Raw genomic sequence first — 15163 nt, 5'->3', positions numbered from 1 at the left:
TGAATAGGATTGGGGAGAAGAGAAGTTTGTGGCACAACTTGACTAGAAGAAGGGATCGGTTGGTAGGACATGTTTTGAGGCATCAAGGGATCACAAATTTAGCATTGAAGGGCAGCGTGGAGGGTAAAAATCGTAGAGGGAGACCAAGAGATGAATACACTAAGCAGATTCAGAAGGATGTAGGTTGCAGTAGGTACTGGGAGATGAAGAAGCTTGCACAGGATAGAGTAGCACGGAGAGCTGCATCAAACCAGTCTCAGGACTGAAGACCACAACAACAACAACTATAGCCTGATTAAAATTACTTGGTAATTGAAATTTCACACGATGGAGCTGTGTTCCTCGAAGAGCAATCAACGTCACGTCCAAACTGGTCACTGTTGACAAGCTGCCGCTCATGGTCTGTTCACTTCCACTATTTGGCTACTGTTGTGTAAGGAGCATGCATATTTCGTAAGAGTCGTGTGTGTGTGTGTGTGATTTTTCGTGATATCCGAAGAAAAATGTTCAAATGTATGTTAAGTCTTTCTCTGATCGTCCTCCCTCCTCATTCATTTCAACTGGAAACTTCCCTTGTTGTGAAGGCGATGGAGAAACCGCACCCTTCTTCAATGATCCTGTCTTCAGCCACCGATCCATGTTAGAAGTGATAAACTGGTCAAAAATCGACTTAATGAAACAGGTAGTGCACTGACAAAGCAAGTTTAACATTTAATGATGCCTGGGGCCGCATACGTGCCAGCGACCGCTGTGATTGGTCGACAAAGCTCGCTCCGCGCATGCGTAAAAGGTTTCATCGCATCTAGCGCCATGAGCCGGCGCACAAACGACCCCCGTATTGTTGCGAAGCAGTCGATCAGCGCATTCTCCGGCACTTTTTTTTTTTTTTTTTGGTCATCAGTCTACTAACTGGTTTGATGCGGCCCGCCACGAATTCCTCTCCTGTGCTAACCTCTTCATCTCAGAGTAGCACTTGCAACCTACGTCCTCAATTATTTGCTTGACGTATTCCAATCTCTGTCTCCCTCTACAGTTTTTGCCCTCTACAGCTCCCTCTAGTACCACGGAAGTCATTCCCTCATGTCTTAGCAGATGTCCTATCATCCTGTCCCTTCTCCTTATCAGTGTTTTCCACATATTCCTTTCCTCTCCGATTCTGCGTAGTACCTCCTCATTCCTTACCTTATCAGTCCAACTAATTTTCGACATTCGTCTATAGCACCACATCTCAAATGCTTCGATTCTCTTCTGTTCCGGTTTTCCCACAGTCCATGTTTCACTACCATACAATGCTGTACTCCAGACGTACATCCTCAGAAATTTCTTCCTCACATTAAGGCCGGTATTTGATATTAGTAGATTTCTCTTGGCCAGAAATGCCTTTTTTGCCATAGCGAGTCTGCTTTTGATGTCCTCCTTGCTCCGTCCGTCATTGGTTATTTTACTGCCTAGGTAGCAGAATTCCTTAACTTCATTTACTTCGTGACCATCAAACCTGATGTTAAGTTTCTCGCTGTTCTCATTTCTACTACTTCTCATTACCTTCGTCTTTCTCCGATTTACTCTCAAACCATACTGTGTACTCATTAGACTGTTCATTCCGTTCAGCAGATCATTTAATTCTTCTTCACTTTCACTCAGGATAGCAATGTCATCAGCGAATCGTATCATTGATATCCTTTCACCTTGTATTTTAATTCCACTCCTGAACCTTTCTTGAAGAGTAGGGGCGAAAGGCTACAGCCTTGTCTTACACCCTTCTTAATACTAGCACTTCGTTCTTGATCGCCCACTCACGGGTCATATTGTATATGACCCGTCTCTCCCTATAGCTTACCCCTACTTTTTTCAGAATCTCGAACAGCTTGCACCATTTTATATTGTCGAACGCTTTTTCCAGGTCGACAGATCCTATGAAAGTGTCTCGATTTTTTTTTAGCCTTGCTTCCATTATTAGCTGTAACGTCAGAATTGCCTCTCTCGTCCCTTTACTTTTCCTAAAGCCAAACTGATCGTCACCTAGCGCATTCTCAATTTTCTTTTCCATTCTTCTGTATATTATTCTTGTAATCAGCTTCGATGCATGAGCTGTTAAGCTGATTGTGAGATAATTCTCGCACTTGTCAGCTCTTGCCGTCTTCGGAATTGTGTGGATAATGCTTTTCCGAAAGTCAGATGGTATATCGCCAGACTCATATATTCTACACACCAACGTGAATAGTCGTTTTGTTGCCACTTCCCCCAGTGATTTTAGAAATTTTGATGGAATGTTATCTATCCCTTCTGCCTTATTTGACCGTAAGTCCTCCAAAGCTCTTTTAAATTTCGATTCTAATACTGGATCCCCTATCTCTTCTAAATCGACTCCTGTTTCTTCTTCTATCACATCAGAGAAATCTTTACCCTCATAGAGGCTTTCAATGTATTCTTTCCACCTATCTGCTCTCTCCTCTGCATTTAGCAGTGGAATTCCCGTTGCACTCTTAATGTTACCACCGTTGCTTATAATGTCACCAAAGGTTGTTTTGACTTTCCTGTATGCTGAGTCTGTCCTTCCGACAATCATAGCTTTTTCGATGTCTTCACATTTTTCCTGCAGCCATTTCGTCTTAGCTTCCCTGCACTTCCTATTTATTTCATTCTTCAGCGACTTGTATTTCTGTATTCCTGATTTTCCCAGAACATGTTTGTACTTCCTCCTTTCATCAATCAACTGAAGTATTTCTTCTGTTACCCATTGTTTCTTCGCAGCTACCTTCTTTGTACCGATGTTTTCCTCATCACAGTCATTTTGCTCTGGCACTTAGGAACCGCAAAGATTGCTTGGGGATACGACCTGAAGTAAAAGTACACACGTTTTTCACACGAAAAAACTTATGATGAATTTGATTTTCACATTTTTATTCAATAATTTTACTCATTATTTTACACGATTTGGTGAAAGGTGGCCGCGGACCCCCTAGAAAGAATCAGCGGACCCCTAAAGGGTCCGCGGACCACAGGTTGGGAAGCCCTGCCTTAAGGTAACCTCGCCCAAAATGCTGGATTGTGGGTGGAGTTCCTGAGTCATGACGATAAAAGGTGCAGGAGGTCTAACCACACAATAGATATAAGGCGCACCGTGTAAGGCGTACTTCCCCAAATGGCCCACATGTTCTAGAAATCCTTCTCACGGGAGAATCGTACAAACTTGACACTCAGTCCTTATTAATTTTCCGTTAATTTTCTTTAACATGGGTACCTACACACAGTGTACCGATTCATTATGACCAGCAGCCTGATGGCCCAAAATGTCGTACATTCTATTGATTAAATCATCGAATCTGAACTGTTACTATAGTATTTCAGACATTCGTGATTAAGCAGCAGGATTTAAATGTTACTGAAGCTGTAGAAATTATTTTTCTGTGTTACCTGTCTCCTCACGACATATTTCAAACATGTATTTGCTGTCACCAGGGGCCATGCACATTACTGGTGGTTTACAGTGACAAAATGTGGTTAGTACTGCACTGGGTTTCTAACGCACCAGCTCTCTTGGTTTCAAATTGGTCTGGAGCAAAATGACTGTGATAAGGATGAAACGTCCCCTTTGAACAATTATACATGACTGTGCTTAAACTGACACACAATATTTTTAGCGCAACGCAATCTGACTTTCAAAAATCCCTACAAAAGAATGGCCCTGGCTAACATTAACCTATACCTTTCACAAATCACTTACCTCACAAAAATCTTGGTTACTCGAACTACTGCAATACAGCGAGCGCCACTACTGCCAGCTAAATAAAAGATTCTAACTACGGAAGGCACTAACTACTGATAGGCATAGTTAGCAAATGAAAGATTTTAATAGAGAACAAACAATGTATTTACCTTAATAGTGTTGAAAAATCATAATATACATAGCAGTTCATGACATCCAGTCTTACAAATTTCCAAACTCCGCCATTTCTCTCCCCACATCCACCACTGCTGGCGGCTCGCCTCCAACTGCGCAACGCTACGCGCTGTTCGCATCCAGCTGCCCAACACTACAATGGCGAGTATTACAACAATGCAAAGCAGCCACAGACTGCACACAGCACAGCCAGTGATTTTCATATAGAGCGCTACGTGGCGTTACCAATAAGAAAACATAAACAGCCTACTTACAAGGAATAAAAATTAGTATTAGCTAATCTGATGACTGTTATCATTAAAGGTGCAACAATTTTTAACTGTCCATTACAACAATATTTAGAAGTAATGCATATCTTCATCTGTAGAACAAAAATCCATTGCATACATTGCTGATAATGATAACTTAACGCACAATGTACCATAAGCTAGGCTTACCTTGGCCCTTGGTGGGTAATTTTGGCCCACTTGTTGGAAAAAGTTTTAAATGTTCTTCCTGCTATAATTATGTAACTAGCATGGAGTAAACAAGGCATTATGCATTTAGAGTGTGTGAAAAATGATGTAGAGTCTTGTGAGTTCCGGGAAGTAATATTGTGTTGGCAGCACTGGACGTAAGGTTCATCATAAATATTTTAACGGCTATTACACCCCAATGACTTCCACCTGAACAGTTCTCGTCAGTTAAGCTAAAAATATGGCGAGTGTAATTTTGTATTGTATCAAAATTAGGTAATAAGACGAGAAATCGTCATTTGTGTGATATTCTATTTAAGTAATTTATTTAACATTTTTGTTAAATGGTGTATATGACTGTGAAATATGAGGTAACTTTAGCCTGGGCCAAAGAAACCGCAAAATGAAGATTAATTGGTGTTAGAATCTGACAGTGATTCTGAAAGTTTATCTGATGTGCACCATGATGTGCAGCGCCATAAAATTGGGCAATATGCTACAGTTTTATACAACAAACAACAATAGAACGAAATTTTCACTCTACAGCGGAGTGTGCGCTGATATGAAACTTACTGGCAGATTAAAACTGTGTGCCAGACCGAAACTCGAACTCGGGACCTTTGCCTTTCGCGGGCAAGTGCTCTACCAACTGAGCTACCCAAGCATGACTCACGCCCCGTCCTCACAGCTTTACTTCTGCCAATACCTCGTCTCCTACCTTCCAAACTTCACAGAAGCTCTCCTGCGAACAGTGTAAGTGGTGATGGTTTCGCAGGAGAGCTTCTGTAAAGTTTGGAAGGTAGGAGACGAGATACTGGCAGATGTAAAGCTGTGAGGACGGAGCGTGAGTCGTGCTTGGGCAGCTCAGTTGGCAAGGTCCCGAGTTCGAGTCTCGGTCAGACACACAGTTTTAATCTGCCAGGAAGTTTCAACAAACAACAATATTCCTGCATTATGGTTGAGATGAGTGATGAGGGTGCTAAAGTGGACTGAATGGGAAAGACAAAGTCCTACTGCAAATGTCCACAACAAAAAGATGAACTGCTTTACCCTTGGGAGGATTTGATAACAATTATCAGTCGAAAACAACAAACAAAAGTGTCTATTTTCAAGTACCCGAGCTTCAGTAATTTGTGTAATACGGCTCATGTCTATAAATTACACTACCCTTAACATGTCACCTATTCTCTTCGCAAATAATTATCATCTAATTGAAAAAGAAATATGCAACACTTATATATATACTGTATCATTTTCTGACTAAAGTTCATTATTCCCTGCACTTACCTTTGAAAAATGTTGTTTTATTTGTTCCTTATGCTCCTGAATGCCTAATCGAGAGATATCCATTGAGTTTACTTTGTCCCAACACCCTACTGCCAATTTTTCACGCATAAATGACTGGGTGGGTCAAAGCTATCCCGTGTGCAAGAAAGACTGATCCACTTTTCTTGATGCCACAACAGATGTGATACTTTTTATTTAATAACTTACTTATTTAGTGATACAAGTCTTTGCCAATACTAGAAAAAGGTATTTGGAATTTTTTCTCTGTCAGTATCCTTTGTTTTCTTGCCACATATCAAAAGACAGGTAAAAATAGGGCAAAGTTAATTCCAATTCGCGGTGCATTACATGACTGTGTAATGCAATATGACAGTTTCACCTCTATCACATACTTCTTACGTAACTGCTCGAAAGTAAGTTATTAAAAAAAGCGAAGATTCATTCCTTCGCACTTACGTTATTACGTTTCGTACATGATAATAATGTGTATACGTACGGATTGCATCTAGTGTTTGTAGTTGAGATTGTCTGCGACAGTGTAGAAACAGATACGAGATACCGAGAAATTAAAATATCATCTGTAGACCAGGTATTTCCATCATATAAGCGTATTGTCTCGTTTTAATTCCTTGTTTCTTGTAATGATACACTAAAACAAATGAAAAAAGCGTGCTTCAGATGTGCTCACTACAAACTGAAACGAGAATCCGTTTGGTTAGATCTGTTAGTAGATGACATATTTTAATACTTTCCAATTAGGCCTACTCTAAGTACATAACTATAGCGACACGCCAAGAATTTTACGCCAACGTTGCGCAACAAGCCTTATCGCAGATTTGTTCAAGTTAATACACTGCATGTCTTTGTTACGTGACTCTTTAACTTTCATAAATTACGATAACACATCAAACTTGCGTTTGCTGGAAACAATCGAGCTTCTCTTGTGATCTGCCAGTTTGCTCTTCCTGACTTTCGTTGGATTCTTCTTCTTGCTTCATACTCGTACACATCGCTTCCTTCCTTCACGCAGCAGCAGCGTTCGAGCTGACATCTCTCGGCCGCAACACGCAACACTGCGCCAAGAGCTGTTTATTTGATTTCTCATCAAGAAGTTTAACAAGAAAATGTTGGAAATAACAGATTTCTTCTACATCAAATACTTATTTCTAGTTTGTTGACAAAATAGCTGTAAGTGCTCATCTCTGTTGATTATTTGTGATGAAGGTACTTCGCACCCGGAAACTAACTTGGCAACATTCTTTTTATTTAAGACAACATGGCGTAGTCCACCGATCATAGTTATTTGGCAATCTGTCGCAGTTAGGTCTTGAAATTTTTGGGAAGTGCGGAGCGGTATGAACCGCGCTTAGTAAGAACTGCATCAAACAGAAGAGTGTAAGTGGATATCGAGTAGCGCACATGTTCCAAATCTCGAGCCAAGAATCCGCAGGTCTCATAACTAGAGATGGGTCGAACTCGTTCATTCCCGTGAACTACTTCATTCATTTCACTCTTTGCCGTGAAGCGTTCAAATGAAGTAGTTCATTCGTGAAGTACGGAAGCCTAGCGAAGTTGCCCAGTTCGCCGCTCAGCCGCTGCTACGCTCGCTTCGCCTCGCTCGTACAATAAAGCTTCCTAATACTTCACAATTTTACCAACAGATGGCGGAACTATGGAGTAACGTGCACGCAACGTTTTACGCTCTTACAGCGTCTGAGTTATCTTAAATAGAGCATGGTCGAAGGGGACAAAGGGCATTTCTGTCTGTGTCCAAGTGTCTGAACAATTTTATCTTGGACTCTACGCCCGTGAACGGCACCTTGTATTTTAAAAAGTGTTTGTCTCCGTTTTTATGTCCACCATCTTTTTTCTCTAATTGTCTTCATTTCTATCTTTTGTGTTTCTCTGCGGTCAAAGAGCGGCGTAGCATGCTGCTGCAGGCCTGCCTGTATACAGGTTTCAAAATGACAATAAAGAGAGAAAAAAAAGAGGACAAAGGAAAGATAAACAGAGAAAGCTGTCACATATAAAGAAGGGACTACATTTAATCTTGCTCGACGTTTTCTCGTGAAGCGCCCAAAAAAGTCTTTATCTGCCAAATGAAACATTATTTGTTGTATTCATGGACTGAAAAATAGGGCTACCAACGAAATGCAGTCCAATTTTATGTTCCTTTTAAAATTTAATCCAAAATAGAATGAGTATGTTTAACACTGTCACAAAGTCTATATACCTACGTTAAGTAATTATTCAGAAGTTTTCCTGTAGATTTTATTTTTGTTGACAATAATGACCCACTAGATTCAAAACGTAAACTGTCACCTGTAGTCATTGGTACGATTTCAGGTAAAATCCCTCTTTCAGTGTTATTAACAAACCTTTTATTTTCATGTTTGCTGTGCGTGCTCACACAGATAGCCTCTTCGTTTCTATCTTTAATATTCATTTGTCTTCAAGCGCTGCGAACGGTAGGCTACCCGTAGACGCGAAGTTTAACTGCACAAATAGTCACGGGTAATGATGTCAGCACTGCAGGTAGCAGCTGACACTGCCTTCTCCTCGCCCCCCACCCCACCAACCAGACCTAAACCTATCGTTCCCCACTAACACCGCGCGATTCGTCGACAGGCAGCACAGGGAGGAGAGAAGTGAAGGGTGGAGGAGTGACGTGGGTGAGGGAGAGGGGAAGAGAGTGAGTGAACTAGAAAAAAGTGTGGAGTGTGCTATCTGTGAAGAGTTTGAAGTACCAGTTCATTGAAATTGAGTGGTTAGTTCACACTTCACAGGAGTGAAGCGTTCATTTGAACGACTCATTCACGAGCTCCCCATCACTACTCATAACAACAATTTTACGGAATGTGACTGCTTTTTTAGTCACAAGTAGCCTTTAACATCCATGACCGTGAGCCGAGCCTTCTGTTGGCCGCATTTTGTACTTCTTCCTGTGAACCCATTGCCTGGCTGCGATTCAGTGACTAGTTGCAAGTAGCACGATATGGATGTATCACATGCTTAGGGTCGAAGAAATGAACCAAAAAGCTAATTTGCTCTGAGAAAAATTTTACACTCGATTGAGAATTGGTGTAGCTGAGTAATGTGAAGGCCGAATAAAGGTTGTGCAAATAGATAGACCTAAAGCGCATTCTGGAATTTTCGTGACACGTTTAAAATTAAGCTGGGTTTACACTAGCAAGTCGCTTGCAGACGTTTTTGCTGCAAGTTATTGCCAGGCGCTTGCAACTGTCTTAACACAGCAGCGCAAGAATTAAGCAAGATTCTTCCGCAAGTTATTTGGCAAGAAACTTGCGTCAACAACTTGCTGATACTGTTTACATATGCCTTCAGTACAACTACGAGTGTTAGCCGAAGTGTAAAATGACAAGTAGGCGGGTGAAATATGCTGCAGCTCTTGTAATAGTAATGCAAAACGTGAAAAAGAAAAATATTTGGGTTAGAGAGTAGATAATGAGAAGATCGCAAAATGGTGCCTATAATAATCTTTTGCAAGAACTTAGTATCGAGAGCTTGGATACTTTTGAAAACTTTTGCAGAATGTCCTCAAATGATCTGGAGTATTTGTTGATGACAAATAGTGGTTAATAGCGCCCGTCATATCAAAACGAGACACAAACTTCCGTACTGCTGTTTCAGCAAAGGAACGTTTGCTAGTCACTCTACGATTTATAGCTACCGGTGAGCTACGAATAAAATAGGCATTTCATTTATTTATGTGGAACATACAACCAAATAAAGTATGTTTTTTGAAATATTTTCTTTTTAGGAGACTCATACGAGTCCCTAATGTACTTGTTTCATATTCCCATCAGCACGATTTCTCTGATCGTACCCGATGCATGTAGAGCCATTTTTTAACGTCTTGAAAAAGGAAAATTATTTCAAGGTATGTGAGAATACAACAATGAAATTATTGAAATAAACTGCATTTTACAGAATGATATTCTTATAAAAATGTTTTTTTTTCTAATGCTCATAAAATGGAAAGTGACAAGATAATTAAAAAGAACATGTAATAGTGGCACATCGTCTTTTTCTAGACTCCTAAAGCAACAAGCGAGTGGATGCAGGTGGCAAAGGGGTTGTGTCTCCAAGTTACGCTACTTTCTCTGTACTTCTTTCACAGATGTGTCGAATATCGACGAGATTTCATTTAATGCGCTCATCTTCTTCACTGGGTTACGCACGTTCCGTATTTCGGGGTAGCTCTCCACGGCTTCAATAAAATGTTCTGTATCCTGCTTCACCCATTCCCGTTTCTCCCCCATTTCTGAAATTTGTTTGCATATAATACGTAAGATGGTTGCATAAAATTCAGTCACCACATTAAGTAAAATGTTAAATATGAGTGTTATGCAGACGACATACTTACTACAACTTGCGCTTCCTACTTGCAGGAAATAGAAATAAATCCTAGCAGATACTTCTTGCGTGGTGTTCACACGGGAAGCGGAAAACGTGCAGTAAGTCACTTCCGCAATAAATTGCTTCGGTCGCCAAGTCGACTTGGCGATATGTTTACACTCGTAAATCGCGCAGCAAGTTCCTCCGCGCACGTAAATTGCTGCAATAACTTGCTAGTGTAAACCGAGCATTACTCTTCATCATAAAAGCTAAAACTGCAGGATAATTTCAAAAGCAGCTAACGGACAAGTCTCTGACGAGCAATTTTATGCGTATTACACACGTATATCGTACATAAACTACAAAAAATGCAATCTGGCGTCCGCTATGTAACTTGCATCATATGTTAAACAGCTGTATTCACAAGAAGGATATTTTTTTGCGACAGTACAATATGCAGTTAAACTTTATTCTGTATTTTAAAATATTGCACTACTATTATTCGCAATATCGACTTGTAAGTGTAAGACCAGTGCTTTCCACTGTTTTGACTTGCACATCATCAACCTTAAAACACGCAACCTTACAAACCTAACCTAGACCTCGGGCTACGCTACAGGTCAGTCTGTCAGCACATCCAACATTCAAGGCGGGGAGAGACGGACCAGTATCACGTTCTAGGAAGTCTTTAACATTAAGTACACGGCAGAAAATTTTGGGATATGGGATGAGAGGCGACCGCTACGGTCACAGGTTCGAATCCTGCCTCGGACATGAATGTGTGTGATGTCCTTCGGTTAGTTAGGTTTAAGTAGTTCTAAGTTCTAGGGGACTGATGACCTCAGATGTTAAGTCCCATAGTGCTCAGAGCCATTTGAACCATTTGGGATGAGAGGTGCCACTGGAATTTTCTTTATTCACTCAGAGAGCAGTTCACATTTATTTATTGTCCCTTTCAAATCACATAATGACTTCAATAACACACTGTACCAATACTCATTTTGCACACTTACGTTGTCAGTTACGGCTGTTCTACGCTGCGTACTTTTGAAGAGTCGTTTTGAATCTTCACAATTATCCCCTGTAGATGTGCATGGGTACATTGAGCAGGCGGTAATCGAAATGGGAACTGCATCTAGAAAATCACGAGGATTTTAAACATTTATATAGCTACTAATTACTACCAATATCATTCGCATTATACAACTGCTAATACTTCCGGTAATGAAAGCACTTGAGTGGGGGGAGGTTTCACACTTTGCCCCTACGTTCATTAATAAACTTAGAAACTTACCTTATTTCTGGCGAAGACGCTGTGGCAAGTTTTCCAGTTCTGCTGTCACTGATATTTAGAATTACCGGTATATCGAGTGACTGCTAATGTGGCTCAGAAAGTGGTAAACGAAAACAACGTGGTTAGAATCCGATTCTCAACATGTCCTTTGGTATTGTGTGGTAATTTGTGTTATTATTCTCAACATTTCACTATCAATATTTTCACATTCGTTCCACTCATTTAAACTGAAGCCAAAGGAAGAACATAGGTAAAACATACTTAATACAGACTGATCCGTTGAGACGAAAATTTGTCTGTGCGCAAGCGTATCTTTCGTATATCATGTAACAATTGAGGAACAATCGTTGGAAATATTACATATATAATACCATTTCAGGTAACTTTTTGTCAGTTGGTTACTGAAACGTTACATTAGGCCCTCACATATAATCGCCTATACAGGCGAGAGCATATTTCCAGTTCTGCTGTCACTGATATATAGAATTACCGGTATATCGAGTGACTGCTAATGTGGCTCAGAAACTGGTGAACGAAAACAACGTGGTTAGAATCCGATTCTCAACATGTCCTTTGGTATTGTGTGGTAATTTGTGTTATTATTCTCAACATTTCACTATCAATATTTTCACATTCGTTCCACTCATTTAAACTGAAGCCAAAGGAAGAACATAGCTAAAACATACTTAATACAGACTGATCCGTTGAGACGAAAATTTGTCTGTGCGCAAGCGTATCTTTCGTATATCATGTAACAATTGAGGAACAATCGTTGGAAATATTACATATATAATACCATTTCAGGTAACTTTTTGTCAGTTGGTTACTGAAACGTTACATTAGGCCCTCACATATAATCGCCTATACAGGCGAGAGCATATTTCCAGTTCTCCTGTCACTGATATTTAGAATTACCGGTATATCGAGTGACTGCTAATGTGGCTCAGAAACTGGTGAACGAAAACAACGTGGTTAGAATCCGATTCTCAACATGTCCTTTGGTATTGTGTGGTAATTTGTGTTATTATTCTCAACATTTCACTATCAATATTTTCACATTCGTTCCACTCATTTAAACTGAAGCCAAAGGAAGAACATAGGTAAAACATACTTAATACAGACTGATCCGTTGAGACGAAAATTTGTCTGTGCGCAAGCGTATCTTTCGTATATCATGTAACAATTGAGGAACAATCGTTGGAAATATTACATATATAATACCATTTCAGGTAACTTTTTGTCAGTTGGTTACTGAAACGTTACATTAGGCCCTCACATATAATCGCCTATACAGGCGAGAGCATATTTCCAGTTCTGCTGTCACTGATATATAGAATTACCGGTATATCGAGTGACTGCTAATGTGGCTCAGAAACTGGTGAACGAAAACAACGTGGTTAGAATCCGATTCTCAACATGTCCTTTGGTATTGTGTGGTAATTTGTGTTATTATTCTCAACATTTCACTATCAATATTTTCACATTCGTTCCACTCATTTAAACTGAAGCCAAAGGAAGAACATAGGTAAAACATACTTAATACAGACTGATCCGTTGAGACGAAAATTTGTCTGTGCGCAAGCGTATCTTTCGTATATCATGTAACAATTGAGGAACAATCGTTGGAAATATTACATATATAATACCATTTCAGGTAACTTTTTGTCAGTTGGTTACTGAAACGTTACATTAGGCCCTCACATATAATCGCCTATACAGGCGAGAGCATATTTCCAGTTCTGCTGTCACTGATATATAGAATTACCGGTATATCGAGTGACTGCTAATGTGGCTCAGAAACTGGTGAACGAAAACAACGTGGTTAGAATCCGATTCTCAACATGTCCTTTGGTATTGTGTGGTAATTTGTGTTATTATTCTCAACATTTCACTATCAATATTTTCACATTCGTTCCACTCATTTAAACTGAAGCCAAAGGAAGAACATAGGTAAAACATACTTAATACAGACTGATCCGTTGAGACGAAAATTTGTCTGTGCGCAAGCGTATCTTTCGTATATCATGTAACAATTGAGGAACAATCGTTGGGAATATTACATATATAATACCATTTCAGGTAACTTTTTGTCAGTTGGTTACTGAAACGTTACATTAGGCCCTCACATATAATCGCCTATACAGGCGAGAGCATATTTCCAGTTCTGCTGTCACTGATATATAGAATTACCGGTATATCGAGTGACTGCTAATGTGGCTCAGAAACTGGTGAACGAAAACAACGTGGTTAGAATCCGATTCTCAACATGTCCTTTGGTATTGTGTGGTAATTTGTGTTATTATTCTCAACATTTCACTATCAATATTTTCACATTCGTTCCACTCATTTAAACTGAAGCCAAAGGAAGAACATAGGTAAAACATACTTAATACAGACTGATCCGTTGAGACGAAAATTTGTCTGTGCGCAAGCGTATCTTTCGTATATCATGTAACAATTGAGGAACAATCGTTGGAAATATTACATATATAATACCATTTCAGGTAACTTTTTGTCAGTTGGTTACTGAAACGTTACATTAGGCCCTCACATATAATCGCCTATACAGGCGAGAGCATATTTCCAGTTCTGCTGTCACTGATATATAGAATTACCGGTATATCGAGTGACTGCTAATGTGGCTCAGAAACTGGTGAACGAAAACAACGTGGTTAGAATCCGATTCTCAACATGTCCTTTGGTATTGTGTGGTAATTTGTGTTATTATTCTCAACATTTCACTATCAATATTTTCACATTCGTTCCACTCATTTAAACTGAAGCCAAAGGAAGAACATAGGTAAAACATACTTAATACAGACTGATCCGTTGAGACGAAAATTTGTCTGTGCGCAAGCGTATCTTTCGTATATCATGTAACAATTGAGGAACAATCGTTGGAAATATTACATATATAATACCATTTCAGGTAACTTTTTGTCAGTTGGTTACTGAAACGTTACATTAGGCCCTCACATATAATCGCCTATACAGGCGAGAGCATATTTCCAGTTCTGCTGTCACTGATATATAGAATTACCGGTATATCGAGTGACTGCTAATGTGGCTCAGAAACTGGTGAACGAAAACAACGTGGTTAGAATCCGATTCTCAACATGTCCTTTGGTATTGTGTGGTAATTTGTGTTATTATTCTCAACATTTCACTATCAATATTTTCACATTCGTTCCACTCATTTAAACTGAAGCCAAAGGAAGAACATAGGTAAAACATACTTAATACAGACTGATCCGTTGAGACGAAAATTTGTCTGTGCGCAAGCGTATCTTTCGTATATCATGTAACAATTGAGGAACAATCGTTGGAAATATTACATATATAATACCATTTCAGGTAACTTTTTGTCAGTTGGTTACTGAAACGTTACATTAGGCCCTCACATATAATCGCCTATACAGGCGAGAGCATATTTCCAGTTCTGCTGTCACTGATATTTAGAATTACCGGTATATCGAGTGACTGCTAATGTGGCTCAGAAACTGGTGAACGAAAACAACGTGGTTAGAATCCGATTCTCAACATGTCCTTTGGTATTGTGTGGTAATTTGTGTTATTATTCTCAACATTTCACTATCAATATTTTCACATTCGTTCCACTCATTTAAACTGAAGCCAAAGGAAGAACATAGGTAAAACATACTTAATACAGACTGATCCGTTGAGACGAAAATTTGTCTGTGCGCAAGCGTATCTTTCGTATATCATGTAACAATTGAGGAACAATCGTTGGAAATATTACATATATAATACCATTTCAGGTAACTTTTTGTCAGTTGGTTACTGAAACGTTACATTAGGCCCTCACATATAATCGCCTATACAGGCGAGAGCATATTTCCAGTTCTG

This window comes from Schistocerca nitens, chromosome 11 (genome assembly GCF_023898315.1).
Source record: "Schistocerca nitens isolate TAMUIC-IGC-003100 chromosome 11, iqSchNite1.1, whole genome shotgun sequence".
NCBI classification, from domain to species: domain Eukaryota; kingdom Metazoa; phylum Arthropoda; class Insecta; order Orthoptera; family Acrididae; genus Schistocerca; species Schistocerca nitens.
This window is presented reverse-complemented; position numbering follows the sequence as displayed.